The 12,155-nt window shown below is 37.7% G+C and overlaps 1 long non-coding RNA gene across 1 annotated transcript; it reads left to right on the top strand.

Moving 5' to 3' along the window:
- Nucleotides 1-278: 278 nt before the first annotated feature.
- Nucleotides 279-11,613, top strand: LOC123803700 (uncharacterized). Its single transcript, XR_006782948.2, has 3 exons — nt 279-1,083; nt 3,131-3,175; nt 10,402-11,613. It is a non-coding gene; the product is annotated as an uncharacterized LOC123803700 (long non-coding RNA).
- Nucleotides 11,614-12,155: the final 542 nt, after the last annotated feature.

The raw sequence follows: 12,155 nt of genomic DNA, 5'->3' as shown, positions 1-12,155 counted from the left end.
AGCACCATTGTCTGTAGGCACCCAGGCTGCCAGCCACTTCACAGATGAATGCGGGTTGGTCATCTGCCAGTGCTCCAGTTAGTACTTGACTGGCAAGAACTGGCTTGAATTAATAAAAGCAGCATTGAAACATCTGCAGGTTTGGTCTTTAGCTTCCACTTTGCTCAGCTATTTTTTTTGTTTTTGTAGTATCTTTCAACCAAGCATGTGTGGCAAGAATTCATTTAGATACCACAATCCCAAATGGCATTCCAAAAGCAAGAGTGGAAATGCCTCAACCTGGTAAATAAAGAATAGTCTCCAGAATTGGTCATCAGACTATAATTAGTGGAGCTTGAAATTAGCCATGCTGGAGATTCTAAGCGTCCTCGATGAAATGCCCAGGGCTCTTTAGTTTCATATGCTGAGTCTCTCATTTTCTGTTTTCTTCCTTCCTTTACTCTCAGACTTTTATATTCTATTAGCACCCAAGTACCATCTGCTATTCCTTTTCATTCACTTTTCAAACCCTTCTTTCATTCCCACCCATTCTGTATACCTCATCATTTTAAGGTGGGTAATTCTGCAAAGATTCCAATTAGTGTATTATTTGACAGCACAGCAGTTCTTCACCTTCTAAGGTGGACCATATCTTCCTGAATGAAGATTGTATGTTTGAATGAAGTCATTTGTATTTCTAAGAGCTATAAGAATTGGCACATGTGAAGCAGGTAGTTTTGAGTGGAACTGATGGGGCTGGGTGAAGTCTCCCAATTTTCTACAAGCAGAGAAAAAAAGGAAGAAAATCAACATTTATTGCCTACATCCCACATATCAGGCAATTTTCTAACATGTTATTTCATCTTATCACTAACACTGTGGTGATACTATTATTATTTTTGTTTTTTAGGTGATGGAACTGAGACAGGAGTTAAGGGGCTACTTCAAGGTTATAAAGCTACTAAGTGATGATGTTGAAATAAAAACCAAGTCCTATCTGTTTCCAAAGTCATTTCCCCCAACAGCAAGGATTTCAGAAGTCACGGGAAGAGAAATGAAAACACAGAGATGCATACTATCATTGTAGTAACTGCCACATAGTAGGTACTTAGAAAACTTTTTTTATTATTGAATGAATGCAAGAAATGATAATCTGAATAAAGTGTTATTTATCTAGCTATTATATCTCTTTGGGAAGAAAACCATGAACATATAATATGGTCACTAATCATAGACTCATAGATTTGAAGGCAATTTAAAAGTCATCCAGTACTGGAAATTTCTCTACAACAACCCAGATAGTATGACCCAGCCTATTTTAGGCTCTTCCAAGACTGAGGTTTTCACTACTCCAGCTGGAAATCCTGCTCTGCTTTTGAGAAACACTAATTGTTTGAAAGCATGCCCTTATAACTCAAATTCTAATATTAACTCTGTATTAACCAAAGTGTTAGTTCATTTAAGTAGATATTCTTTAAACTATTAATTGTATCTTAGAGTATTAAGTCCCATAAACTTACTACTTCTTGTGCAAAGTAACACTTAGTTTAATTTTTCTGTCTTCGTATTATTTTAATGTCTAAAATTGCCTCTCAAGTTAATGTCTGTCAATTTTTTTTTTCCTTCTATCAACTGTCAGGACTCTCAGACAAGTGTTTTAACTTATCCAAAAAATAAAAAAATCCAATCGACAAAATTGGATATTAGGATATTAAGATCATTACTATATGATAAACTATTTTAAAAATCAAGACAACATATGACAGTGCAAACATAAAATACAACACAGCTATGGTATATTTTGCATCTAACAATCTTTTTTCATAGTGACAAGTAGGTTCTTGATAGAATATGAGAGTTTATAAAATGAAAGAATGCATTTTACAAAGAATATATTAGCTCTTGTATGGCACTGCCAGAGGTCAAGAAATTAGTACCACTTATTTAAGATCTTAGATACAATGGTCAGTTCTTGGAAATCCTGATTCTCTTGGCATTTTTGCTGGCCTTCGTCACAAGCCAGTTTGTTACCCCTTACAGAATGACATCTGGGTCCCAAGCTTGAAGAAGTTAGGTAGAAAGCCAATCTGTCATTCTTTTTTAAAAAATCAGAATTGTAAAACATTTCCCAGAATTTCTTCTTCCCAGCAGGCTTTCACTTATACCTTGCATAATGGTGTTACATGACCATTCCACATTACAAGGGAAATAGAATATTTAACTTCCAGCCTCTATAACAGAAGTAAGAGATGAGTTGGGTGGAATTTGGTATTAAGTGATTAAACTCATAATGTCCATTCAAATGGTATTTCAAATATAATCAACATGATTACTATTAAGTTTATTCTAATATGAATGGAACTTCAGACCAGGAAGGATCTCTGAGAAACTTTCCACTCCAAAACTCTATGAAAGTACAAAGTAAAAATTAGAAATATTTTTCAAGATGATTTAATCCATGTTCTTCATAATATATCATGAATCTATATAGTGTCTTTGTAAGACTTGTCTAATATTTAAAATTCTAAAACAGTGACATTGTTTTAAAATATTAAAAAATAAAATGTTTAAGACCTTATTCATTTATAAAAATATTCATTTAACAGACATTTATTAAGTATCTACTGTTTGTAAGTAATTTTATACCTGAAAACTGAGGAGCAGTCCCCATTCCCTCAAAGAGATATCAAAAGATGGTTTTTATCTGAGGGTGATTCTTTCCTGACAATTGTTTGGAAAACGCTTTTGTCAGAGTTGTGAGTTAAATGTGTTGACTCTCAAGCTCCAGTTTCTCTTTCTCAAGGAAGTCCTACTGAATGGCACACTATGATTTCTCCCTTCTCTAAATTCCTACAGTAATTCCAGTCTGTCCCGGTCCATATGGCACTAAACGACATTTTAATTTTATACATATACATTTACCCATCTATACCTATTCCAGGCCCTTCTGAAGATAAACTGGGCTCACATTAACAGTTACAAATATCCCTCGTTGTGTCCAATCCTTTGTTCTTTGACCTGGAGTCCTCCTATTCCTGGCCCTTAAAAATGCACCCCCTCCAATTATTTCTGTAATTCCCAAAGGGCTGTCTCATGTTCATGAGCACAACTTCTTGGTTATCAAGTGGTGTCTGCCATTTTCTTCCTCTAGGTCTTGCCTGTGGCATCTTTCGCTGATGACATCCTCAATACAAAGGTACTGTCTTGTCTTCTCTTCTGAAATGGGGATGAGAATACCTTCCTTCTGTCTATATTTCTCTCAGATACCCTTGTGGTCCCAATACTAAAAAAAAAAAAAAAAAAAAGACATGCTTTCTATTTTAACCCACCAATAGAAGCCAGGACAGACTTTTCTGTAATCAAAGTTGCCCTCCTTTCAGATGCCAGACCTTGTTTTATCTATCTCCTCCATTAAGGTAACTCCATTTATAAAGCCCCTCAAACCCGAATGCAGACTGACTCCCGGTGAATTCTCCCTTCGGTCCTTTAGACCTGCACATACAAAGTCCAAGCAGGGGCCCTTATTGCCTAAGTATGTCTTATACTACAAGTCGCCTATCAGCTTCCTGAGGGCAGCAGGCATTGTACTTCCGTTTTGCCCTGCCTCTGCTTTCTGTGCAGTAGTTAGCCACAATAGGTACTCCGTAAACATGTGCTGGATTGAATGTGACTGGACCTATTTAGCATGAAGACACTAACTTTTCTCACTGCACAGAATTCAGAACTTAGCTGAGGCAAAAATGAAAATGAATGCGAGATTTTCCCAGAAATGTTGATTGTACTGCATTTGATTGGCATTGTCAGGAAGGCACCCTTGAAGTGACAGAAATAAGAGAGGAAGAGGAGACTGTTCAGACATCCTAGGGCTACCTACCTCTCCAATGAGGCATTTGCATTATGTGTAAATATTACTTCCACTGACTATAAAAGGAAACATCCATTCTCTTTAATTTTTAGTCAAGTCAGGCAAATGCGCTTACATTGAAAGTGTCTTTTAAAGATGTAATTAAATATGAAGAATTAGTCTCTCTTCTTTCCTTTCCTAGACATTGTGGCATAAACATTGGCATTTTGTTTCCTTAACTCACATCCTAAGTTCACTTCCCCCAGACCTCTTTCCCCAGATGGCGTTTCTGAAGCCCAGACGTCACCCCACCTGTCTCTCTATAAACATATTCTCTTTTTACTTTGGATCTTAAAAGTTTTTAAATAGTGGTGATTCAGATATTTACATACAGCAGTTTATCCTTTTCAAATCAGCAGTTCTACAGGTTGTGAAAAATGTACACAATCATGAAACCACCACCACAATCAAGATACAAAATGTTTCTATCGCCCTAAAAGTTTCCACATGCTCCTTTTAGTCCCTTTCCTCTCCACATTCCCAGACTCCTCAATGGATCTGATTCCTGTCCATTTAGTTTTGCTTTATGCAGAAGGTCATATCAGAGGATTCATAAAGTATCTGCCTTTTGTATCTGCCTTTTCTCATTCAGCATAACATGTTTGTGATTTATCCATGTTGCTTATATATCAGTGTGTTCCTTTTCACTGCTGAAGATTATTCCATTGTATGGATGTATTTTGTGATTATGATATATTTATTAGTTAGTTTTTATTGTCTTTGAAACTTACAGGGGTGGTGGCAGGAAGGGATTGTGATTATATTATAGTTGGCTATTTTTGTTTATATTCCCTATGAGACAATATGGCCTTGAAAGACAATCATGCCTACTACTCAACATAGTTATATGCCTTGTACTGCCTGAGCTGAAATGTACTCAGATTTTATATGCTTCATGAACAACCTGATAAATGTATGTGATTCCTTTCCTTATAAAGCAATTTTGAAATATGGTATCTCAGAGTATAATTTGGCCACCTAATATAGTGCAAAGAGAATGAACTTTGGAATCAGGGAGGCTTGGGTCCACATGCCCACTCTGGCACTGCTAGCTGCACTTGCTTGGACGAGCGTCCTGACCTTGGCTTTCTAGGAATGAGCTTCTTCACTCACACAGTAGAGAACATAATACCAGCCCATAAGTTGTGATGAAAAGCCAAAATAAAATAAATGTAGAATAATAATACATGTGGCATTCTTAGCACTTGGTAGACAGTAAATAGTTATCTTACTCCCCTCTTCTCAGCTCCCTGTCCTGAGTAGTTTCTTTGGTATATATGTATTTTTAATTTCTGTAATAATTTGGGGCAACAATTTAGGGCTTTTCCTTTAAATTCCAAATAACTTACTTAAACTATTTTAAATGGTTTGTTGTGATTCTCACTGTGGATGGCAATAACAAATGATTATTTTTTAGTCAAAAATATGCACATTTTCTTTTTGCCCCAGTTTATAAGAACATGCATCTATATTCTTCTAACCATGTAAATAGCAACAGCTGGTGTTTGTTTTGGTTCAAATTAAGTTATATATTAATGTACAGAAACTGACTCCAGAACTGGTTGATCTAATCTTTTGTGATCAACCTTGATGTTTGTCACTTATCTTCTTCATCCACATATTCATCTCTGCAACTTACAACCCAAAGATGATAAAAACAGGAAGTTCTGATGCTTTGCTTCAGATATGGAGAGCCAATAAGAGGAGCATATAAAGTAACCCTAATTTGGGAGGTGGGATGGAAATAGACTATAATCAAAAATAAAAGGCCAATTATACACAGTAATGTACAATGTACCAAGCAGATGTGCATATATCTTGGTTTCTCAGCCTGAAGCATGCAGTGGTTAGCTTATAGTATTACAGTAACATTTCTCTGACCAAGCCCTACTTAGAGATGTGTAGGAACCTCAGGCCTAAATCTTTCCTTCTGATCTTCTGTGGGTTACTAGAATGTATATCTCACACATACCAATTAGCAACAACACTGTCCTCCTGTCATCCTTTTCCTTGGCTCCTCTAACTACCGTGAGGGTCCCAGCTTTCAACCTGGACTGCATGACATGGTGCCCTACTCATTGTGGTCTTCTTCTGTTCTTGGTGTTGATCATTGTACATGCTTGGTGATTTTGGGAAGGAAAAAATTTTTCCCTCTACTCTCCTAGATGTTATGGCTAGGGCCCTATGAATTAGATGGACAAAGAACAGATTAACAGGAAAAACAAAGCAGAAGTTTATTAACATGTTCATCAAGCATTCATATGAGAAAGTCAGTGATGGTAACTCAAAGTGGTGGTTAGAATTTGGGGATTATATAGCATCTTAACAAAGAACAACAATTTTATAGACAAATGACAAGACAAAGGAAAAGTGGTTTAGGCTTTTAGGGGTGGCAAATAATGGAAAGATAAATACATGGAGAAACTCATGAAGTTAAGAGCTAGTGCATGAGGTTGGTTATGCAGATTTCTCTGGTGCCCTCTCCAGGCGGGTAAGAGTCTAGAGTTGTCCCAGGTGATGAAGAATTGTCCTGCCCTTCCTGGTAGAAAGGAAAAGGCAGAGAGATTTTCTTGTGTCTGCTTACTTTCTATTGTCTTTACATCAAAATAATCCTTATGTCAAAGCAGCATATTTTGGGGTGGTGTACTCTGAACCATTTCAGTGGCTTCTAACTTACAGTCATTTCCTCCTCTGGTTCATGATCCAGTAATGCTTCTATTGATATGAGAGTATATTTACCACTCCGTTTGTGTTATAACTTAGCCAAAAATGTATCACTATCTTTTACTCTATCACTGGAATGTTAGTACCATTTTTACCATTTTGTTTTGTAATCCTTTTAATATCCACCCCCCACACACTCCAGGATTTAGAACTGACACCTCGTTTTACTCAAATTAATCTTGCCCCTTGAAAACCTCTTGTTTCTTGGATTAAGGTTTTACACCTTACTCTCTCCTAGGTGTTCCTTCCCTGGATATATGGGTCTGCCACACTAACTCTCCAGTCTCCATCTGGGTCCTCAAGTTAGCTTGCCTTCTGTGAGTGCCTCCTCCATGCCCTCTAGTTGAAGGACACACAAATATGCACACATACATGAGTATACACACACACACACACACACACCCCTACACAACAGCATGTATTTTTAAAAATCTTTTAATATTATTTAAAAATGTGCTAATATATAGATATGCAATGCCAAGACTTATTATATTGAACAATTTAAGCATGTACAGTTTATTGTATATCAGTTATACCTCAATGCAGCTGTTAAAGAAAATATGAATATAACCACTATTAAAATCTTATATTTAATATATATATAAACATATGGAAGGAGTTCATGCTAGGGCTAGAGCTGAGTTTTAGTCATATATGTCATATGGAATTAGGTAGTTGGGAAGGAGAAAGCAGAGAATGGAAAAGAACAGAAGCCAAATTGCAAGGAAATATGGTGGAAAAAATTTCTGAGCCAGACTCAAAAACAGAGCCAAAGGTCAAGAGGAAATAGCGTCTCTGGATAAATGTGGTAACTTGTTTGAACACTTTGTGACCCAGCTACTCTGGGCACAGCTATGCATCCTAGGAAGATTGGGAAGGGAAGAATGGCCACAGGTAAATCTAACTGGATCTTGTAAAGCACTGGGGTATATGCAAGCCTTCTGGGGATTCCCTCTAAGAGAATGTCAGTCTAAGGGGAGGTAGCAGCCTCCTTATTTTAAGGCAGAGTCCCAAGCAAACCTGGCAACATGAAGACTGAAGTCATCCTAAGTTGTTGAAATGGAAAAGGATCTATGCCCATTCAGCGGTGAGGGAAAACACGGGCCTCAAGCAGCAGGAGCCAACAGCAACTAGCACTGATCTCCCAGTAAATGTGTGGAAGTCATAACCCATGGACATAAGAAATAGTTCATGGGTTGAGGGCCCTAGTTATAAGCAGGAACAGTGAAAGGAAGACACTTGGGCATTTGCATGAATGGGATCTCATCTGCACTCAGAGACTGGCAAGGCTGATGAGTTTCAGTTTATAACTGTGTGAAAGCTACTATCTCTGTGTATATGTCATGGGCCACAACTCTCAGAAGAAAATGAACTACACTACTATACTATACCATGTGAAAATGTATGGTTTTATAGACTTTAAAAAATTTTAGGCCTCCACGAATTTAAGCCTTGAAACGTCTTCATTTACCTTTAGATCTCGAGGTTTTTGATAGAAGAAACCACTTTCCACATAACTGTACTTTTATAAAGGTTCATACCAAATCTAAAGAAAATGTGGCTAAATGTTCTTTCATTCCACTAAATGGCATAAACCAGACCAAACTTCCATATCTTCTGCTTATATATCTCATATGATTTCACCTATAGCAAGACTCTGGAGATAATACTTTGTAATGAGATTTCAAGCTCATAGAGGATAGCCAGAGAACATATTGTTTCCCACCGCACTGCTTAGACTATTACTTTGCACATGGTAGGTATGTGTTAAGTAAATGAATAAATGACAAAAGTGATGCTTCTGCAAGATTCTCAATTTAATCCAAGTAAAGGAACATGTTAGAAATTATAAAAATGTAAGAGGGAAAAAGAGGTAAGATGTCTGGAGGAGAATTATGCAGAAAACTTAAAGACAAATACTAGAAGACCGTAAGATGGACCAAAGTTTGTGAGCCAGGAATAGAAGTTTTACTTTCTCATATAGCGTAATAGAGGCTGTAGAAGCAGAAAAGATTTAATGATTAAGATGGAGATTCCTGGCAAAACCTAAGTTCCTAATCTTTTGAGGCTCTCCCGTCTTCACTGATTTCATTCTTTTGACGTATAAACAAAGCGCATTGACCTGCCAGTCAAATAAATCCTAATGGCAAAATTGGCTCTGTTTGACTTTTTGATTTTAAACATTTGAAATGTGTTTCTGTCTAAAAGGACAGACTCCAATCTAACTGACAAAATCAAAATTACTTCAAAGAAGAGGTACTGGGATTCAGAGGATGCACTTAAATTGCAAAATGGTTGAGAAAGGAGAGGTCTTGGCTTCACAAAAGAATAAAAACTGCCTACAAAATCAAAGATTGTGTATTCTTGGCAGAGGACTGAAGAAAAAAGTTGTCATTGTGAGCTGGTCTTATGAGTGTGTCAAACTGAAGAAAACCATGTACTGAGTTAAAGTTAGGTCTCATAGAATCAAGGCTAGAGATGTGCCATGGAAACTAAAGGCACTTGAAGTTTGAAGATATAGGGCCATGGAAGTGATGAGAAATTAAAGAGGAAATAAATCCACAGTGAGGAGAATGAAGCAGGTACAGGCAGGGAGGCAAAGCCAACAACTCACACCAATGCTTAAAGCTGTATAAAATGATACATGCTCTTGCCTTTTCCAGTCTCCACTTTAGGTCCCTGAGACCAGGCTGTAATTGATTCACATCTTTGGGTTCTTTGAAATTTCCTCAGATCCCTTCAATTCTTTGACTTAGGCTTGTTTAAGTAAGATTGTGTTTTCCTCCTTGGAAAATACAGTCATTTCAATCTTTATCTCTAACTGAAACATCCAAGTTTTCCAGAGACAGCAGAGTAACAAATAACCATATAGCTGGCTTGATCCATCATAAGACACATTTCTTTAAAAAAAAAAAAAGCATCAACAACAAAAAACTGAACAAAAAATCTCCTGAAATACATGTGAACAATGTTTTCCTTCATTGAGCTTTTCCATGTTCTAAGAGATAAACTTCCTAACTTCTCCTTTTCTCTGGTTCATCTTAATAATTAGATGTTAGTTGAATAAATGTGTTTATTCATTAATGGAAGAAACATTTACTGACCACCAACTATGTGTCAGGTCCTGTTTTGGGGACTGTGAGTAAAGTCAATGAGACATGGTCACTGTCCTCAAGGATGTCCAATAGGAAAAATAAAAAGAGAAAATATTAGGAGGACACCAGAGAATTTCATGGAATGGGCAGTCAGATCTCTCAACTGACTGGAAACAGAAAACAGAAAGAGAATAGGAACTAGGGCAATCTCTCTCTCTCTTTTCTTCTTTCTCTCTCGCTCTAATTTATTCATGCCTCAGTATCTTGTTCTCTCCTTTCTGTTTTCTATGAATAGTTGCTTATTGGCTTTTTCTACGCTCATTTGAAAAATGGCTGCCTCAAGTGAACATGAATTCCTAGTCCATGTGGCCAGCAAGGACCCACTAGAATCTCTGTACCCTGAGTACAACTCTCTAGGAGAAAATCTAATCAATCCAGTTTGGGTCAGGTGTCTCTCTGTATCACTAGGAGGCAGGGTGACTCCCAGAGGGAAATCATGGCAAACTCTGAGAACAACCTGTGGGCAGAGCTGGCCAATTGCTTTGCATGTCTGCCACACACATGAAAACAAATAAGGACAGTTAATCCTAGTAGTGCTAGAACAGAAGCATGAATAAAATGCATAGATGAATTGATGGTTCCAGGGACCTGAGGAACAGAGAATTATTTAATTTTTTTAACACTTGTTTTGTTTTTAAGTTGGAAGTGTCTGGACATCACGCAACTCAACAGGTGTCGGGAGACCTGAGGGTGAGTCAAACCCAATGGATTCTGAACTTTACTCAGTCTTGTCATGGATTTTCTGGGTAACATTTGAGGAGTCACTGGTTATTCCATAGCAAATTTTCCAGGAATAACATAGAACTTCACATTCCCTACCCTTTTCAGGTCTAGGGAGAAGAATGTAGAACTCTTCAGAAATTCAATTTAGTAATTATTTTTAGGAACTATTTGCCAGGTACAGGACTAGACACTTGTGATGTAAACATGTAAGATTTCAGAGATCTAGCATTTATGTGGAGTATACATATGTAACTAAAGTCAAGTCATATCATAATACATACAAAAGAAAGAGTTTTGGTAAGAGAGATAGCAGAGGCAGGCTGAAGTTCAACTGAGAGCTTAAACACTAAGGTGCTTGAACTTCATCCTGTAGACTTCCAAAGATTTTCAGCAAATCAGTCTTGCGTTTTGGAAAGAGAACTGTGATGATGGTATAGAGTGGATTGGAGACAGGAGAGGAGGAAGCACAGAGAGATTGCATAGAAGACTGACATTGTGGGGAAAGACCAGAAGGGCTTGAACTAAAGAGAGTAGCAGTGCACATAGAAAGTAGAAAATGGATAGATAACTATGTTAGGGATAAGGAAAAAATTGATATGGTGTGGAGGCAGGGAGGCCTGGTGGTAGCCCTGAGGATGGAAAACAGAGGCTTATAGTTTAGGTGATTGTACATGGGGGAATGAGATTTAAAAAAAAAAAAGAGCTGGATTTGAAGATACAAAGAGGTCAGAGAGAATGCTGGGGAAAATTCATCTGAGCCTCCTCCCTAAAAAATTCCAGGCTAGAGTTGGAAAGAAAAGAGTGGAGAGGCCTCACTCCATCCCTTAGCAATTCTCAGAATGTGGCCTCTGGTGTCTCAAGACACTTTTGGTCTTTTCATACTAATACTGAGACATTATTTGCATTTTTCACTGTGTTCGCATTTGCCCTATGGTGCAAGAACAATGACCAGTAAGAGTAATCACTGCATTCTTCACCACTGGACACTCACAGATAAAAAATGAGAGGGAGAGGGCAAGGGGAGCAATGGAGAGAAAGGAAGGAAGAAATATGGGAGAAGAAGACAGAGGAGGGGGGAAGAGGGAGGGAGAGAAGAAACCAGGAAGGAGGGAAAGAAGGAGGGAAGGAAGAAGGAAGGAAGTAGAGAGCTAGTCTCACTTAAGAATATCCTTGACAGGGCACCTGGGTGGCTGGGTGGTTAAGCACCTGACTCTTGATTTTGGCTCAGGTCATGATGTCAGGGTCATGAGATGGATCCCCACTTTGGGCTCCATGTGAGCTTGAAGCCTGCTTGGAATTCTGGCTCTCTTTCTTCCTCTGCCCTGACCCCTCCCTCCCCTGCTTGTGCTCTCATGCGCTTGCTCTCTCTCTGTAAAAAATCTCTTAAAAAAAAAAAAGAATATTCTTGACAAAGCAGTAAAAATTAACTACCTTTATTAAATCTCAACTCTTGAGTACATGTCTTTTAAACATTTTGCATGAGTAAACCTTATGAGTAATACACATAGAGCACTTGTGTTGCACACTGAAATAGGATGGTTGTCTCAAAGACCCAAGGATCCGTAAACTGAACTAGCCACAGTTTTCATGGAACACCAGTTTTACTTGAAAGAACAATTGATAGATATTTTACGATTATTTAGACTTGGGTATTGGATAGACGTTTCTCA

Source organism: Ursus americanus, chromosome 15 (genome assembly GCF_024610735.1).
Source record: "Ursus americanus isolate L20-20 chromosome 15, mUrsAme1.1.p, whole genome shotgun sequence".
In the NCBI taxonomy this organism is placed as follows: domain Eukaryota; kingdom Metazoa; phylum Chordata; class Mammalia; order Carnivora; family Ursidae; genus Ursus; species Ursus americanus.
This window is presented reverse-complemented; position numbering and strand designations above follow the sequence as displayed.